Below are 19,946 nucleotides of genomic sequence, written 5' to 3'. Positions count from 1 at the left end.
CGTAAAGAAGGGTCAGCTAGCACTTTTCGAGGCTTCCGTGCAAAGTGGAAGTGTTTTAGAAAAATGTAATTTGCTACAATCTTCAAAAGTGGCTATATTTACGATTCTTTATCAAGTAAACCAATCCATGCAGCCTTGTGAAATGTGGTGGACTGTGAGACCTTAACGTATTCAACAATTGTGCTGAACATTCTTGCTGTATCACCAATTCCCATTTTTACAACTCGCCTCAAACGTGAAGGTTTGACAAAAATGAACGCTATTTAAAAATAAAGAAAACCATCGTAAATTTTTCTAAAAATCTCGTAAACAGCTGTTCACAGGCACTTGAAAAAGAATATAAAAACATGTTGCATTATTTTGTTTGTAATGACAATACAGGTGGTAGAAAAGAAAGCTTTGCTAGAATGCAGCAAGGTGCTAAGAAAAAGGGACATTGCGGTAAAAGGAACATGCATAAAGCTCTGATTTGCCTAAACTTGACCGTGATTGCAATGTAAAGGCAGTTTTGGTAAACTAGAATTATTAGTTCAACCACGCCGTTCTAAAATGACTGAATTTCTGCATAAATTCGTGGAGTGATGCCTCTGGCCATCACTGGCCCCCATATTTAATTCACGCTTTCAGATGCGGCTGCTGTAAAAATAATCCCTTTTCATCGAGCTGGTATAGTGCAGCAGAATGGGGATTGGTTCCACGGGAGGCAGTGGTAGACGGATCAAGTGAAGTAAAATACGTTGAAATTTTCCAAAAGCGAGGCTGCAGCCTTCTCCAGAAGAAGCTACGTGCACTCTCGTTGTTTCGGATGCGCTGCCATCTGCCGTCTACTCAAGAGCTGCCTTCTGCTCGGCAACTCAGAGATTGGACACCGTGCTCCCCGTTTCGGAAGCAATGATTTAGTTTATGGGTTTTCAGGTATGCTTGGTGTCCACATTAATGCCCCAGCGATGGTGCTCTTTGGGTAATACAAGCTAATCTCGAGCGTCATGCTTTTGTTGATTGCAACCACCGCAAGCAGTCGGGGAGCCGGTAATATGTCATAGGTACCATCCTTTACACACCACCTATAGGTGATGGTACAGTCATCTTACACATTATAAAAAATGAACTTAATGTGGATTAAGTACGGAGTCAATCTTGTAGACCTTTATTTTTGCCTCCACTTTGTTCAGGTAGGAGCTGTCAGTTTTACATCTGCATGTATCAGGCATGACAGCAGCGGTGGCGTAGAGGTAGAACACCCACCTCGCGTGCAGGAGGTCCGTGGTTCGAAACCAGGTGCCGGCAATTTTCCACCGGATTATAAAAAAATCCGCGTGTTGATAAAATTGCATAAACAGGCCTGGAGTGTGGCCTGATCCCGGTGACCAGAACCGGTAACGCACTCCCTCACCAGAGCAGGATTGGCCACCCTGGTGCAGTACTTGGCCACAACCTCCGATATGAAGAACACAATCAAACCCCGGCCCTCAGTCCCCAGCAGCTGCGAAGCAACTGACCACGGCGGCGGTCAGACCTGCGACGCTGCAGAGGGTGCTAAGAATCACTGGCTCCGGACAGGCCGCCATTGGAATATGAACCTGGCAACGTTTAATGCTGGAACGTTATCTAGTGAGGCCAGTCTAGCAGTGCTATTGGAGAAATTAGAGGGCAGTAAATGGGATATAATAGGGCTCAGCGAAGTTAGGAGGCCAAAAGAAGCATATACAGTGCTAAAAAGCGGGCACATCCTGTGCTACCGGGGCTTAAAGGAGAGAAGGGAACTAGGCGTCGGATTCCTGATTAATAAGAATATAGCTGGTAACATACAGGAATTATATAGCATTAACGAGAGGGTGGCAAGTCTTGTTGTGAAACTTAATAAGAGGTACAAAATAAAGATTGTACAGGTCTACGCCCCTACATCCAGTCGTGATGACCAGGAAGTCGAAAGCTTCTATGAAGACGTGGAATCTGCGATGGGTAGAGTGAAAACTAAATACACCATACTAATGGGTGACTTTAATGCCAAGGTAGGCAAAAAGCGCGCTGGAGACAAGGCAGTGGGGGAATATGGCATAGGCACTAGGAATATCGGGGGGGAGTTATTAGTAGAGTTTGCGGAACAGAATAATATGAGGATAATGAATACCTTCTTCCGCAAGCGGGATAGCCGAAAGTGGACGTGGAGGGGCCCGAACGGCGAGACTAGAAATGAAATAGACTCCATACTCTGCGCTAAGCCTGCCATCATAAAAGGTGTGGACGTGCTCGGCAAGGTGCGCTGCAGTGACCACAGGATGGTAAGAACTCGAATTAGCCTAGACCTGAGAAGGGAACGGAAGAAACTGGTAAATAAGAAGCCGATCAATGAGTTAGCGGTAAGAGGGAAAATAGAGCAATTCCAAATCAAGCTACAGAACAGGTATTCGGCTTTAACTCAGGAAAAGGACCTTAGTGTTGAAGCAATGAACGACAATCTTGTGGACATCATTAAGGAGTGTGCAATGGAAGTCGGTGGTAACTCCGTTAGGCAGGATACCAGTAAACTATAGCAGGAGACGAAAGATCTGATCAAGAAACACCAATGTATGAAAGCCTCTAACCCTACAGCTAGAATCTAACTGGCAGAACTTTCGAAGTTGATCAACAAGCGTAAGACAGCTGACATAAGGAAGTATAATATGGATAGAATTTAACATGCTCTCCGGAAGGGAGGAAGCCTAAAAAACAGTGAAGAAGAAACTAGGAATTGGCAAGAATCAGATGTATGCGTTAAGAGACAAAGCCGGCAATATCATCACTAATATGGATGAGATAGTACAAGTGGCTGAGGAGTTCTATAGAGATTTATACAGTACCAGTGCCAGTCACGACGATAATGGATGAGAAAATAGTCTAGAGGAATTCGAAATCCCACAGGTAACGCCGGAAGAAGTAAAGAAAGCCTTGGGAGATATGCAAAGGGGGAAGGCAGCTGGGGAGGATCAGGTAACAGCAGATTTGTTGAAGGATGGTGGGCAGATTGTTCCAGAGAAACTGGCCACCCTGTATACGCAATGCCTCATGACTTCGAGCGTGCCGGAATCTTGGAAAAACGCTAACATAATCCTAATCCATAAGAAACGGGACGCCAAAGACTTGAAAAATTATAGACCAATCAGCTTACTGTCCGTTGCCTACAAAGTATTACACTACAAACTAAGGTAATCGCAAATAGAATCAGGAACACCTTAGACTTCTGTCAAGCAAAGGACCAGGCAGGATTCCGTAAAGGCTACTCAACAATAGATCATATTCACACTATAAATCAGGTGATAGAGAAATGTGCGGAATATAACCAACCCTTATATATAGCTTTCATTGATTACGAGAAAGCATTTGATTCTGTGGAAAGCTCAGCAGTCATGGAGGCATTACGGAATCAGGGTGTAGACGAGCCATATGTAAAAATACTGAAAAATATCTATAGCGGCTCCACAGCCACCGTAGTCCTCCATAACGAAGGCAACAAAATCCCAATAAAGAAAGGCGTCAGGCAGGGAGATACGATCTCTCCAATGCTATTCACAGCGTGTTTACAGGAGGTATTCAGAGACCTGGATTGGGAAGAAATGGGGATAAAAGTTAATGGAGAATACCTTAGTAACTTTTGATTCGCTGATGATATTGCCTTGCTTAGTAACTCAGGGGACCAACTGCAATGCATGCTCACTGACCTGGAGAGACAAAGTAGAAGAGTGGGTCTAAAAATTATTCTGCAAAAAACTAAAGTAATGTTTAACAGTCTCGGAAGAGAACAGCAGTTTACAATAGGCAGCGAGGCACTGGAAGTCGTAAGGGAATACACCTACTTAGGGCAGGTAGTGACTGCGGATCCGGATCATGAGACAGAAATAATCAGAAGAATAAGAATGGCCTGGGGTGCGTTTGGCAGGCATTCTCAGATCATGAACAGCAGGTTGCCATTATCCCTCAAGAGAAAAGTGTATAATAGCTGTGTCTTACCAGTACTCACCTACGGGGCAGAAACCTGGAGGCTTACGAAGAGGGTTCTTCTCAAATTGAGGACGACGCAACGAGCTATGGAAAGAAGAATGATAGGTGTAACGTTAAGGGATAAGAAAAGAGCAGATTGGGTGAGGGAACAAACGCGAGTTAACGACGTCTTAGTTGAAATCAAGAAAAAGAAATGGGCATGGGCAGGACATGTAATGAGGAGGGAAGATAACCGATGGTCATTAAGGGTTACGGACTGGATTCCAAGGGAAGGGAAGCGTAGCAGGGGGCGGCAGAAAGTTAGATGGGCGGATGAGATTAAGAAGTTTGCAGGGACGGCATGGCCACAATTAGTACATGACCGGGGTTGTTGGAGAAATTTGGGAGAGGCCTTTGCCCTGCAGTGGGCGTAACCAGGCTGATGATGATGATGATGTATCAGGCGTGAACAACCTCGAAATAGACAGGCGAATTTCGCGGCGAGGGTTCTGTGCACATCCCACAGCCGTCCATCATTGACAAGCACTAACCATGTTCGCAGTGATTCTACCATTGTGTCATAGACAAATACCACGATGTTCCACCATTTCTACCACCTGTATTGTCATTACAAACAAAATATTGCAACATGTTTTTTAATAGTCTTTTTCAAGTGCCTGTGAACAGCGATTTACGAGATTTTTAGAAAATTCTACGATGTTTGTTTTTTTATTTTGATTTTCAAATAGCGTTCATTTTTGTCAAAACTTCACGGTTGAAGAGAGTTGTAAAAATGGTAACTTGTGATACAGCAAGAATGTTCAGCACAATTGTTGAATAAGTTAACGTCACAGTCCACCAAATTTCACAAGGCTACATGGATTGGTTTACTTGATAAAGAATCGTTAATATAGCAACTTTTGAAGATTTTAGCAAATTAAATTTTTCTAAAACACTTCCACTTTGCACGGAAGCCTCAAACAGTGCTAGCTGACCCTTCTTTACGTCTCCGTTTTACGCTCAAAAATGTATTCTTTGTAGCTATAATATATTGTATTTCACATTGCTCTGAATATGTGAAAATGCCTTGTGCATGAAATAGGTGCCTCCACACTGAAGAATCTAGTTCTTTTTTCCTCCTAAAATTTTCATTTGGCAAAGAAGCCAAGTGATATGCACATAAAATATAAAGTATTCCATGGAATCTAAAATAGGAATTTTTTGACCCGTCTTGGTCCGTCGTGGAATCAACCACCTAGGATAACATAGGGGAAATTACTCGTGCTTCATAAATGAAAAAAAGAAACGATAAATTAATGGAAATGAAAGTGGATGAAGAAACAACTTGCCGCAGGTGGGGGACGATCCCACAACCTTCACATTACAAGTGCAATGCTCTACCAATTGAGCTACTGTGGTGCCGTTTCCCCATCTACTTTCTGGGGTATTTATGTTTCGTAGTAGCCAGTGCCACCACTCCCAAACCTTGGCGGCGGATGCGGAACATCCTTTTTGCAGCAAAAGTCACGAGAACGTGATCTTTTTGGGTGAAGGCAGCTGGTCAATAAACCCACACATGCTACCTGAAGGCATCAATTTTGCCAGATTCAAGACCCTCGTTATGTAATAAACAAGAAGAAAGAGGGTCCCTCAGTTAACCCCCATTTCTCCTTGATTTTATGAGATCATTCAGCATGCAACTAAAAATAATTGTGTTAGCAAATGGAGGCCTCAGGGCAAGCGCCTGAGATTATAATAAAGCATGCAGTGCAGGACCTACAGGACAACCGTGAGGCAACGAAGGGATCAAAGCTGGAACCAGAGCAGTCCATGGGTGCAGGCCGATGAGGCCAGAGTGTGTTGGGTGTGCACATACAAGATCGACTGTTAGCAAAAAGCCAATCTTGTACACCTCAGCAGGTGGCCTCAGCGAGCCCCCATCCCACAAACCAGGCCAAGTTCCAGCTTTCGTGTCCTGTCGCCCCTTTGGTATCCCAGACACACTGCCAAAACATAATAAGCACCGAAACGTTGCTTCACCTAGTACTTGCCCAAATTCTTATTTCCTTTGAGGCCTCAGCTATTAGAATCCATGCACACAAGCCAAGGAAATTTCTGGAAACTACTGGCAAATTTTTTTTCAAGACATTTCTTCTGACAGTTATGTGCCATAGTGTTAGGCTGCAGCCAACAGGAAAGTAATTTCTGTGAAATTCTGGACAGAAATTCTCACGGCTATCATGAGAACAGACAAAGCAAACATATTAAGTGGCGTTCTAGCAAACGAGTCTTGGCAGCTGGATGCAATGACAATGCATGCTTATTCATCCCACTATATAGCACGTATCACTTTTCGCCTCAATCCCGTTCCCATGAATGGTGGCCACATGGAATTTCCTGGTGTACAGGGAAGCCAGCTTTGAGGTTTTGCCATGGGCCAACATAAGTTTCCTCAATTTACCATGGCAAAGGAATTAAACCTAACATAGTGGCACGAATTTCGAAGATATAATTTGCCTGCCTGCCTACTGAACTATTAGGGATGCAAACGTTTATGTCAAGCTGCTAATAATGCCTACATATAACATGCCATAAGCACTCCTACTCTTAAGGTCGCTCATATGTGTCAAACAATGGCACATGTGCAAGCACATGCCCAGCGCGTGTCCTGTCCGCTTTACTTCGTATGTACTTATGGTGCTGTAGGCACGGATCGATACCAAATCTCCTAATTAGCCATACTTCGGTATATATGCATAGTGAACGGCTCGATGCTGTCGGTGAGCAGAAGCCAAAGGAGACACAAAGCCGGCTTGTGTGACGCACGCGCGATTTTCTTCAACCGCTCTGGTAACTCTATATAATCCATCCCATGGTATTTCCATTAAACGCGTACGCCACAACGATGTCGCGTATGCGCAACGCCTTTTATCGCTCTATATACCCGACATGCCGGGTCGTGCGGTCGGGCAAGGCATGCGCGGTTAAAACACGTCTTTGCGGTGCGTTTGGATCACAACGTAGCGTCGTTGTGCAGATCTAGAATACGGACAAAGCTAACAAAATACTTTCTGAAGACGAAAATATACATTACCTGCACAATTGCGCAGTCCTCCACCGTTCGAAGCGACGAATGGGCCGCCATTGCCTCTTTAAGTTGGACCAACGTGTCGCCAGTCAGCTTCAGGACAAAGCTGGATGGGCCGCGATTGACGAGACAGGTGATGGACATAGTGCACGAAGAGGTTGCAGACCAGTGCACACACAAAAAAAACTCGCCAAGAGGACGCACGTGCAACGCAGCGCTTTAAATACGTCCGCGTCCATGCCATCAAACAATTGAAACGTCGCGCCGCAGATAGCATACATTTTAGTGCAGCGAGACATGGGGCAGCCACAAGCACTCCAAACGTTCAGTAAACATATATATATATATATATATATATATATATATATATATATATATATATAGAGCTTTAGTTCTAACGCGAGGTTACCCTTAATAAAAAATATAAAATATTTTTCAAATGCGGGCCTATTCCTGGGAATCGCGGTTTGTTTTGCTCAGGCCGTTTAAGCAGCAGCAGCAAATTCCTAATACCATCCGAATGTTCGCGGGAGTTTGCACCATCCGGCACTAAAACGGCACTAAACTGGCCTTGGTGTGTTGTGTTCCCTGCAGAAGGTCCTGTCATCAATGGCAAATCGCGTGTCGCCCCATCCGATATTTTATCGCTGTAGAAAATGCCCATTCTTTTCGCCTAAGTATCTGCTTCTGCTAGCACAGATCCGCGATGCACACAGCTGGGAGTCGAACTTCCGTGTTGTTTGTGGTATTGAAGGTTGCCCCAAAACCTATGCCGTAGTCGACTCGCTGACGAAGCATGTGTACCGGGAGCACAGAACTGTTATAGGCAGCAGCAGCAGCACTGTACCACACGGTCGCACGTTTTGCGAAGCGGAATCTGATCAGCTACCCACAAGTGATGGTGACGAAGACGACCCGGCTCTTGCAAACGAAGTGACTTTAGACGATGCAACATCACATCAGACGCAGCGAACAGACGCAGATGAAAGCCGTGCCGACGCACCACAGGACAGTGATTGTACTGCCAATCCAACTACAGGTGTACGAGCGCCGAGTTCAGAGTTGTTTGCCAACATGCAAAAGAAGGTTTGCTTGTTTTTTTACAAGATGTCCGAGGAGCATAAGGTGCCTCATTTCGTGTGTGAGCAAGTGTTCAGTGACTTAAAGGGTCTTTTTCAAGAAACATTGGAAGAATTTTCCCGGGAGGTGCGAAAGTGCGTCCCTAGTTTTGTAATGACCTAAGAGCTTGATCAGCTCCTGAAGTGCGATTTTGTGCCTAGAATGTTTACGTTTTCGAGGTCCAAATTTATGCGCGAAGTTTTTGCTACGAAGTGTCTTCCGTATACAGCTGCTCGAATGTGCAAATTAAACCCTCAAAGCGAGGAGACATTTCACTATGTGCCTATTTCTAGCTTGCTGAATAATTTTCTTGAGCTGCCAGACATTGCCAACCTGGAGTTTTTCTCGCTAACACCGCCACGAGCTCAATGTCAGCCTGATGCTATGGGTTTTGATGATTTTCGGGATGGTACAGTTTATCAAAAAGCCCTAACAGCCGTTTTGGGTAATTCTGAAAAAAAGCACCATATTTTTGTTGTTGTATGCTGATGAAGTGGAGATATGTAATCCATTGGGTGCAAAGCGGGGCAAGCACAAGCTCTGTCTTGTATATTGCGCTGTTCTAAACCAGCATCCCAGGTATCGGTCCCAGCTGTGCAGTATTCACCTTGTGCTATGTGCACGTTATCGGGATGTCACAACGTATGGCCATAGTGAAGTTTTTTCTCCCCTTTTAAGTGATTTACAATGCCTAAAACATCAAGGCCCCAGTGTGCAAACAGCAGGAGGTGTTGTTCAGACAAAGGTCATAGTTCTTGCTTTGTGTGGGGACAACTTGTCTATGCATAACATCGGAGGGTTCAGTATTGCATTCTAAAATGGTAGGTTGTGTCGATTTTGCATGGCACACGCTGAAAATGTGAAGTCAATAACTGAGGAATCGATGTGTGTTCTGCGCCAGATGCACACTCACATGCAACATCTGAATGTCATTGCTGTCAATCATGACCTAAAGCGGGTCTATGGGGTAAATGGGCGATCACCATTGCTTACTTTAGATTACTTTTCTTTGTGTACACAGACGCCGCCTGATGTTATGCATGACATTTTCGAAGGAACAGTCACTCATGCACTACGAAATGTTCTCCGTGGCCTTGTGAGTGACTCTGTGCTCTCTACATCTGACTTCGATAAAGTGAGCACATTTTCATATGGCTACAATGACAGGAAGAACAAGCCAGACCCACTAATGCACTCGTTTTTAGGCTTGAAAGGAAGCTTTAAAGGCTCAGCAGCCCAGAAATGGTGCCTTTTAAGACCATTGCCTTTCATGTTCTCATCAAAAATTCCGGAAGGCAATGAACACTGGGAGCTGCACTTGCAATTTAGAGAAATAGTTGACATGCTGATCGCAGAAGAGGTCCCCATTTCATGGCTTCCCTATCTTCAGCTAAAAATGAAGACTTTCCTTGAACAATTTATAGCCTGTTACCCAGATTCTGCTGTAACACCCAAGATGCACTACGTGGTGCATTATCCTAGAATTATAGAACAGCTTGGGCCACTCACACAGTTCTGCTGCATGAGATTTGAGGCAAAACATCAATATTTTAAAGCACTTGCCTCTCGCACAATGAACTTTAACAACATCTGCAAAACGCTTGGGCACAGTGTGTCCACCATTGGTGCGAAAGAAGTCAAAGATGACGATGTGCCGGCTATTGTAAGGAAAAAGCTTGGGGAACAGAGGTTTTGGAAAGTTAAGTCGGTTACCACGGACCACCGCACATACAGAGAACAGGACGTCCTCATTATGAGGAAAGGAGAGCAACCTACATTTGCCATAGCCGACTCGAGTTTTACAATGGATAAAACAGTGTTGCTCATAATGGCACCCCTCGAAGTTAAGTGCTTTAGCCGGCATCGATATTTATACCAAGTAAGGAAATCGGGAGAGCTGTATGTTACCCAGCCAGGAGAGGAACTGTCACCACAGCGACTGGACCTGTATTTTGGGGTAGAAGTAATGCCTAGATGTGAAATCTGCATTTAGCATGTAGTTACTTTAGTGCATCAACCCGTTAGCAAACTAAACTCTGGGGCAGGTCAGAGAAAAAAACATGTTGTTGACCTTATGTATAGTGGGAATTGCTTCAAACAGATTTCATTATGTGCTTATGAAAAACACTTGTCTTGTATACAGATTATATTTAAGCATAGACCGTACAACAGAGTTGGAGAAGTTCTCGCTCTGAAATGCCTCACTCAACGTAAATTGGTGGCCCTTCAACACTGCAAACGCATTCCACATAAGCCAAAGTATTGCAAACACTAAGCACCTAAATAAACTGATCCTGTACGAAGTGTTTCTCAAAGTAATTGTTTACACCTCGAAGCAACACAATTATGTTGTGCGTCTTGTTTCATCACTGCGTATTGATGGTGTCCAGGTTTGCATTCTAAGCCTCACCTCACTTTCTATTAGCTCTCCTCCACTTCCCGTTTTCAACACAAAACTCTTCCCCTTGCCTCAAAGCATCCGCAAGTTATATTCTTTCTCTGCCTTCACCCGTTTCGGAGACATGTCACGATGTTTCACAGGACCCACCAACATTTTTTTTTCGTTTTGTTTTTCGCAATGGTGGTATTGCATGTTCTGTATTGCAACAAACAAATTTATTTCACTTTGTTTTCAAATCTACATTGTGGCCATGCAGTAACGACTGCATTAATAAGCAAAACAAAACCGCAGATTCAGTGTACGTGTTGGAATCTATGCGAAATGAAGTTTTTGTCAAGTGGTCAATTAAATGCGGTTAAAGTAACTGCGATATATACAATTTGTCTTACTTTCAACAATACAACATGTCATCTTTTGCAAGTTTTGCTTACGCACCGCATAAGTCACAACCTTAATGTCATGTAATCTTTATGCATTACACTGTTCACAAACCATACCGAAACGCAAATGACAGTTAATGTAGATGCACGCTGCGAGACATCAACACAGCGACGTTTGTTGAGCAAGGAATGGTGCGAGGTGTATGCAGATGAATGAATGACGTGCTTATGTACTTATTTATTTATATACCTCGCGGGCTGCAAGGTTGGAGTATTATGCAAGGGGGAATAAAAACGTTGTTACAAAAGAAAGAAGGGCACAACATTAAGAAAAAAACAGCAAAAAAGCAGTACCAATACATTGCACCAACTAGCCCAACGTGTTTTACTGGCACAACATTATACAATACACAACAAACAATAAGAGATAAAGTTACTGCCCATGCACCCTGTACAGACGGTAAACCAGCGAAGCTGAAATGTGCAGCCCTGGTGTTTATCACTGGGTTAATTCGAATGGTTTATTCAAGTCTTTCTATATTATTGGTTATGTCTGTGTTTCTTAATGAGGTTATGCACATGTTTGGCTTGGGTATATCACATTGTTTGTTTGTAATGCCACACATTGCACTTTGCAAGATTGCATCATGGAAAGTGCAATGAGTGGTTCATTGTGTTAATCCAGCGGGTCCATCAAAGTCTTTCTGGATTATGTTACGCACTTGTGTTTTGTAATGCGTTAATCGTAATGTTTATGACTCAGTTATGCACGGTAGTTACGAAGTTACACACCGGGGCTGCACATTTCATTTAATTAAATACAGGGCCACATTTTCGAACCTCTTGGGAAGTCGGAGAGAGACTGCTGCACGCGCACTCTGCTGCTAGAGAGAAACGACGTCACTACCAGTATAGCCAATGGCCCACCACACCTTCGCTGCGAGATAATAATGACATCATGATCTTGTTTTAACCCCATCCCTATCTGTGTCCCTTCCCTGCAATAATACACAGATAAATGTATGTTTGAAATGCATAAGCATTTCTATGTCTACCCAACACGAAATGTCTCCGTCCATCATGCAAGACGAATGCAATGGCTCACACCCCTACACTAGGGTTTTTGGGATCGGACCATGAGTGTTTCGCCTAGGCATACACAGCTTCACTGTAAAAAGAATGAACACCTTTCTGCTAGAGACCAAGACAATAATGAAGTGTATTAACAAATGAAAGTTTATTGAACATGGCGAGTAAATGGTGTTCAACAAGCAATAAATCAAATTTACACAAAAAGCAGAAGCAAGATCTTATGTGTGTCCATACAGATCCCAACAGGAAACGCATCCATCTCTGAAAGTGTAACAGTGACCATGCTGACACAAGATTCTCCCAGTGTATTTGCATCTACAGCATCCATAATTTCTCTAGGCAGCCGATCTCCACAGAATGCTAGCTTCTTCCTCTACAATGCACTCCACATCTGAGCGTGCATTGTAGAGGAAGAAGCTAGCATTCTGTGCAGATCGGCTGCCTAGAGAAATTACGGAAGCTGGAGATCTAAAAATGCTGCGTTAATCTTGTCATCACGGCCTCCGTTAGAAATGGATGCATTGCCTGTCAGCGAGCATTAACTCGGTGTGTACAGTAAACTTTTGATTGTTAGATCATATCGGTTTTCTTGTTTGTACTATGTGTTCTCTGGTGCCATTTGCAGCCAGGCTATTCGTTTTTTTTTAACTGCAACGAGTCACTTTAATGGCCCTCATGATACCTTATAAAATCTTTTATTTGGCCAATGTAGCAAGAACGTACAGTGTGAAGCAGTAAGAACAGGTTATGCTAACTTCAAATTAAAAGGTTTATTGTGAAAATGCAATCATCTATAAAGGTTACCACAAAGTGGTACAACAATAAAACCTGATAAAGACTAGTGCTTGATGAAACCAAACATAAAAGCAGGAAAGGGAGAAAATACATATAGATATACAAGTCCAGGGAAAAAAACATTGTGATCACCAAGTGTGCATGTGGCTACCTTCCAGGAAACTCATGTTTTCCCCAATGGCATGGAACTGCAAGAATGTGCTTGCATAAGCAAGCTGTCAGTCTGTCTATTGGAATAACAACAGTGTTTCTTGAAAGGTGCTGGCATGCAGGATTGGCAATTGTAATGACTTTTTCCTGCACTTGGAATTTTTCTCTATTTTCTTTCTGTAGCATATTTATTTATGCTTGGCTGCATCAAGCACCAATTTTTATCTGTCTTTCAAAGATGTCTTTCTTTTTCTGGGGAAAACTCGGGGAAGGCCGGAGATGGAAATTCAGGACGATGAGCAACATGAGAACAAGGTGAAAGTAGGAGCCAACGTTTCCAAACGTGGACCTTGAAGAAGACAAGTCCACTAGTCGAGACGTTGGCTCCTCCTTTCACTTTGTTCTCGTTTTGCTCATTGTCCTTTTTTTTTCTGGTAATTTGTATAACTCGCCACATTTTTACAAATGAACCTCAGTTGAAAGTTAGTCCTCATCCATATCTAGTGTCATCCTGTTGATACTGCTTCATGCTATGCACTCTTGCAACATTTGTGTGCGTGTGTGCACACGTGTGGATTTGGATGTGAGATCGGGCCTTTGGGCAGAGGTATCATTCTTCTCCTGTGCAGCCTTATGAATTCATTAACTATAGTGCAACAGAAATGCAATGGACAGGAACGAAGTGAACACACAGAGCACTTCATTCTTGTCTGTTGTCTATCTGTTGCAATTTAGTTAATAATGAATACACACAAACTCATCTAGTTTTCAGTTATTATGCCAGGCTTATAAGCCCGCTTGTGTCCTGGAATATTTGCATGGCTATGTATCCTGTAATTCAATTTCTGGCCATGTGCTTGCAAGTCGCGTGTCAATCTCCTGATTTTCCTGACAATCTTGTGTGATGTGCAGGCCCAGACAGTTTCTGGTGAATCCATGCAGGGTGTTGTGCAGGATGTAATCTGCACTACAAGTGCTGCTTTGATTGCTTTCAGTTCAGCTTTTCTAGGTGTATGATGACCTGGAATGGTACTCACTTATATGGGGTTTAGTTTTATGTAGTGTCATACTAGTGTTACACTGCTATTGCCAGATCAGTGTACTATATGTGCCTTATGTTTGCTTGCATCTTCATGATTAGCAACCTCCTCTGTGTGTTTGGCAGTTGCATATACTTTCCTGGCCTAATTGTTTACCCCCATATTCCACGGCATGGGCTTGTTGTGTTTCACGTTCAGGTACTCCCGAGGTTGTGTTTCTGAAGGAAGGGGTAGTCGTCTTTGCATCTCATATGCTAGCTGGCATAGTATCTTGGTATGAGGTTCTGAGCTCTTGAGACAAAGAATTTGTGCTGCATGCAGCAATTCTACTCTGTCTAGGTGCTTGTTCGTTAGCTCTTTCTCATAGAGGTCTTCAATCATGGTACAGTTGAAAAGACCTGTTAACACTACCCGATGACCGTCTTCGATGAGTTGTCTTTTTTGTGTGCTGCAGGTAATTCATACCGTACCATACCTTGGACACAAGCAAAGCATCTGCGATTTTCTATAGTATCCACTCGTCCACCCCCATTATTTCGAGATTATTCGTTTGACCAGGTGTGGAAGTTGCGTCCAGGCATTGCATAATTGTTTCACCCATGTGCTGGCTCTGCCGTCATGGGCTTACACTTGCTGAGGATTTGTGGACGTTGACTTGCGGGCATATTTGTCCAGCTATGTGGATCACAATGTGCAATCTGGGGTAGTTCTTGATTCTAGTCTTTCTTTTTTTCCGACGTCGATATGAGCTGACTTATCAGAAAGCGAGAGGCCAGACTGGCCAAGAAAGTCTGCAGTGTTGTCGAGGGCTTGTTGCATCATTCTTGATTTCTCTATAAGATAACTTTCCCATAGACTGTAATACGCCGTAGGCTGTAGTGTTTCTTGTATAATGCCCGTGTTGTTGGTGTGTGTGGGCCAAATGTACCTCCAACTCTGACCTGGAATTTTCTGTCTTGCAGAAAGTTACTGTTTAAGTGCTCTACCAGAAATGTTTTTGCTCATCGTTCCTCTTATTAGAGCAGCATAAGGTACTGCTGTTAAAAGCCTCTTCACTCTCTTCATTCTTTCATAAGCGATATTACACCATGTCCTGCGATAAAGTTACTGCTACTTATGGCCCACTCATAACTGCCAGAAGGGACAACTCTTGAAAAAGGTTTTCTTTGTGCTATGTGTGCGACGTAGTATGAGCATTCATGCCTTGCCATTTATACATCTGTAGAACCAGCTTCCTGACACAGTACTTGCTACACCTGATCATGCTTATTTGCGCAGTGCTGTTGAACAATACATATTGATGCAATGAATATTTACAAACTCAAATTATCACGAAAGATGGTTGTTTTACAATTCTGCCCTTTGCTTTATATTGTTGTTAGATTGTGCATAAGCATGCTCCCCTATGCAGTAGTATTTTGAAGTGTAAGGGTTCGATAAAAGGTGATGAACTAAATCTAAGTGCAAGAGCTTTTTTTCTCACCTACGACTCTCATCAAAATGCGACTTCCATGGCTGGCATATCAATCCCTTGCCTTGTGTTAGCAGCAGAATGCTATAGCCACAGTGGCAGGTGAACAAATTGAAGAACAATATTTCTGTCTATAATTTTTTTTCTTGCCTGTTTGTAAGTAAAGTTTGGAATAAGTTTGTCATTGCAAAAAAGCCCAGTTTGTGGTCTTTTATTGGATAAACCACATATTGTGTATAGTTGAAATGCAGAAATTTGTTCTAAAATCCTCAGGTGATATATGTTCTTGCAAGTAGCATGGTATTTCATTACTTATAAAGATAGTAATCGCAGCGGATATCGTTATAACGTTTTACACACTAATATATGTGATCACAAACTTATTAGAAACTTACTACAAACATGTAAGGCATGAATGTTTCTGCACACTTGATCAGCTGTGAACATGCAAGAACTGCTTGTACGGGCTGACTTCACTGCACAGTTTTGAATTTATTTTGTTCACCGTGTCGTTTTATACTGTTTTATCCCCACAAGAACAGGCCGTTTGCCTGCTTTTCGCATTGTTGCACGAGTTCTACATAATTGTGCAGGAGGGTACGTTGTCACTGTGCCACTATAGCAAGCAATTTACCTAATATACTAGCTGTACAGTTAATTACCTTGCAGAGCAAGTGTTCATACAGATGCAGTAAGGATACAAAGTCCGCAACATAGTCAATGTTTATTGGTTTTTGTGCAAGAAAAAGAATTCTCCAGAGAAGAGGTGCAACTTAACGTGCATGTAATATTTTATTCAAGCCACGGATTTAATGCTATCGTAGCAAATTCGTTACGATAGCCTACACTTTTGCTCTGTCAAATTTAATAAGAGGCAAGATAAGCTTTCAAGATGCGTCGGGAAATTCGTGCTTGAAAACCGACAAGAAAATGCAACTGAACGGTACCGCGTTCAGCGCAACGTTGAAACTTCGTGTACTTTGCTGTCTTGACATTTGCCCTTGCCGAGGTTGAAATAATTCAAGCTGCTCCGTAAGCGCGATTTTTGCATGCTACTCAACAAAAGAAAATTGTGACAACCTCGTCGTCTGCTGGGGATCGAACACCTCCTAGCACTGACAACTCGCAAAGGCGTACGAAGCAAACGTGAAAATGCACTTCATTTGCTGTGTAGCGTGTCAACAAACGCATAGCAATCGGAGAATGCAATCTGCGGTACAAGTTTTTTATTCTCCCTTCGCGTACGTACCGAATTCTACGATCCACGTCTCCGCGCATTGCACTTGTCTGACGAGACGCCATTTTCCAAAACAAACCGGCGAAATAGCTCAGTTGACAGCTCTCCGCGCAATTTCGACGGATAATCGCAGCGATCGGTGCGACTGTGCGACCAACCGGTTTGTCGCAGCCGAAAATCGGGGGGTCGGCACTGCGACTGCGATTTTCATCGCAAACGACGGAAATCGCACTTCCGGTGCGACGAAAATGGCATCATGTGAAACAGGCTTAACGCGGTGGTTTCTTTGAAATTGCTACCACTTCCCATAGCGACTTCACCATTACTTGGAGGAGATGCTTGCACTGTAAAATAAAAAGAAATATTATCAGAGATGTTGGTTTGACAAATGTATGCGGCAGTGTTTTCATTTGAAAAATTGCTATACCGCAACATTACTACAAGTCTGAGCAGAGAGATCGAAGTGGTGAATCAAGAAACTTTCTTGCAAGAGATTTGTCAGGTAACGCTTTTTAGTATTTCTACATATACGGCATATTTCTTAGAACGCGTAACAGAATATTTAGAACAACCATAAAATGCGCAGGATCCTTTCACCTTGTTTACACTCCACATCTAGTCAGTGTAGCATATTATAATTAAAAAATTGCAGCAAAACCTGCTACAGCACAAAAAGCCTGGTTTCAGACGGTCTAGACACAATGCGGCCTTCGTACGAAATTGTTGATGTGAAAACCGAGTACTTCCGTCAGGAAACACTGGCAAAAGAGGCATTTATTATACGAAAAGAAAGAAATACTGCCGACTGGAAATGATGCTTGAACTAGAAAAGTGAGAAGCGTGGTTCCTCGGTGTGACTAGCAGGATCAGGCCGGAATCAGGCAGGATCAGGAATGTGGGTGAAATTCACAGAGACGCGTGTTCTACTCCGGGCACTATTCAAAAGCTGCGAATAAAAAAATTACCGACGATTACGTTACTTCCTAATGCGAAATTTGAGCGCAGCAAATAAGCTGTTTCACCTTTTCAATAGATTGATGCAAAGAAATCGAGCAACACATGTATGCGCTATCACAGATTTTTTTTTTCACACGTATTCCTTTAACAAAGACTCCACTAACACTTCTTGACAGTCATGAAGGAAGCTTTGTGGTCGGAGAAATAGGCTGATATATGTTCGACTTGGTACACCAATGCTTGATTCTCAAAGACGAGATCTATACAAGTGCCTCGCGAGGTTGTCACAGCCGTGGGACGCATTACGAGTGAGAGGAACGGGATGTTCTCCCGCATTCTCCCACAACCCGAGACTCGCAGGAAGAGGGGGGAGGGGGGGCGGCGTGTACACCCAGCGGCAAACGATGGGGGCAGAAGCGCGCGCAGCAAGCGGACAACACGATAAAGGGAGAAGGGAAGAGATAGCAGCGACTGACTGATGCCGCTGACGCCGATAGTGAGTCAACCCCTATCCGCCACACAAGAACAGGGGGGGGGGGACCCTTTCCTCCTATTTCTGCATGGCGGCGACGGTGTTCTATGCAGTCACGTTATCTTGAATCTCTAGCGGCGTCAGCGGCATCCAGCGGTATCAGTCGGTCGCTGCTAGCGCTGGAGGGATGAAAGGGGGGCGGAGCTGGTTACGAGGCCGACGACGACGCGAAACCCAGGAACGGACGCCAAAGAGCTGCGCTCTAAAATAGCTATGTAGTTACAGGCACTCTACATTAGTCAGGGTTGTTTCAGTAATATATGTACCGCGTGATAGCTCAGGTCGACCTCTCTGTCTTTCCAATCAATAAATTCTATTCATATTATTACCGCGTGATATTGCTCCTTATTCGCACTTTCCAGCTCCTATAGGTGGCGCGGAGAACGTTCCAATATGGCGGGGATAGAGGTGATGGAGGCGATACGAAAGCGTGCGCATCTGCAGAAGCAGGCGGCTTACGGGCCTCTGGTATCTCTAAGCGCGATCCTTAACATTGCAAAGGAAACGCAGAGATGTGTTGTAGAGGGAGAGGCCAGGGTGTCTACCAAGTTGACATTTCCTAATTCCCTGAGTTTTCCAGGTTTTCCCTGAGCACCTTTGCAAAATTCCCTGAATGAGCCAGAACTTTGTCCTATGTCAAGACAGGCTGACACCACGTGGCCCGATGCTGTCACTCTCTAGTAAGCATGCCGAAACAAAAAAATGACTTAATCCAGTTTGAATAGTAAGGAGTAATATATATTTTATTTAAAAAGAAAACAAAAGGAAGGTGTTCCCTATTGAAAAAAATTGGAGGACGCTTAAGCTTCGCCTTCAAGAGTGGGACGCGACAGCGTTCCCGTCGACCCGCCAAGGGGTGTGAGACAATGCGCTACGGCACAGCGATCACTTACGATGCGCCCCGCATCGGACTTAGCGCCCACCTATCACGCGGTGAGCGTCGAGCAACGCAGCGTTCGCCGCGGCAACGAAACGTGCGCCTGAGCGAAAGAAACGAACCAAAGAACTCGGTGTCTCGGAGGGGAAGCGATCTACGCCAGCCGAACGTCGTGATCGGCACGGGCAGAGAGATAGATAGTAATCTAAACCGGGAGCACGGCGAAGCGTCGTCAGGGGAGAGGGAGTCCCGCGACGCGCCTGGCAGCGGTCCCAATGCGCGCGCGGCGCGCCTCCTGTCGGGGCAGCGCCGTACATTGAGAGGAGGGGGTCTTCTGTGTTTGCCGCAAGATGGCTCTGCGTGTGCGGAAAGCGCAGAAGAAATGCAGCGGAAACGCACTTCGCAACTCGTGTAATTGTGAATTCTGTACGTTACATGTTCATAATTACCGATATACACTGCAGTATAACTTTCCACGGCTCGTTTCGAAGGCAACACCGCATTCACTAGAGGCGCGTTTGCACCGCTTGGAAGCATCGAACTCGTGGCTGAGTGGTAGCGTCTCCGTCTCACACTCCGGAGACCTGGGTTCGATTCCCACCGGGCCAATCATGGAAGTTGCTTTTTATTTATGAAGCGCCTGCCGTGATTTATCGCTCACGGTCAACGCCGCCGACGCCGACACCCGACGCCGACGACACCGGCTTTTCTGCGACACGAGCTCCTTAACGCTATCGCGTTAAAATTTGCCCGATGCTGGGCATAGTGGAATCCATCATCCATCATCCTGGTGGATTATGGTGACGGGTGGCACGGTGGGTGCTGGGTGGCATGCCGGGTGACGGGTGGC

This window comes from Dermacentor albipictus, unplaced genomic scaffold (assembly GCF_038994185.2).
Source record: "Dermacentor albipictus isolate Rhodes 1998 colony unplaced genomic scaffold, USDA_Dalb.pri_finalv2 scaffold_15, whole genome shotgun sequence".
Taxonomy (NCBI): domain Eukaryota; kingdom Metazoa; phylum Arthropoda; class Arachnida; order Ixodida; family Ixodidae; genus Dermacentor; species Dermacentor albipictus.
Note: the sequence above shows the minus strand (reverse complement) of the source record.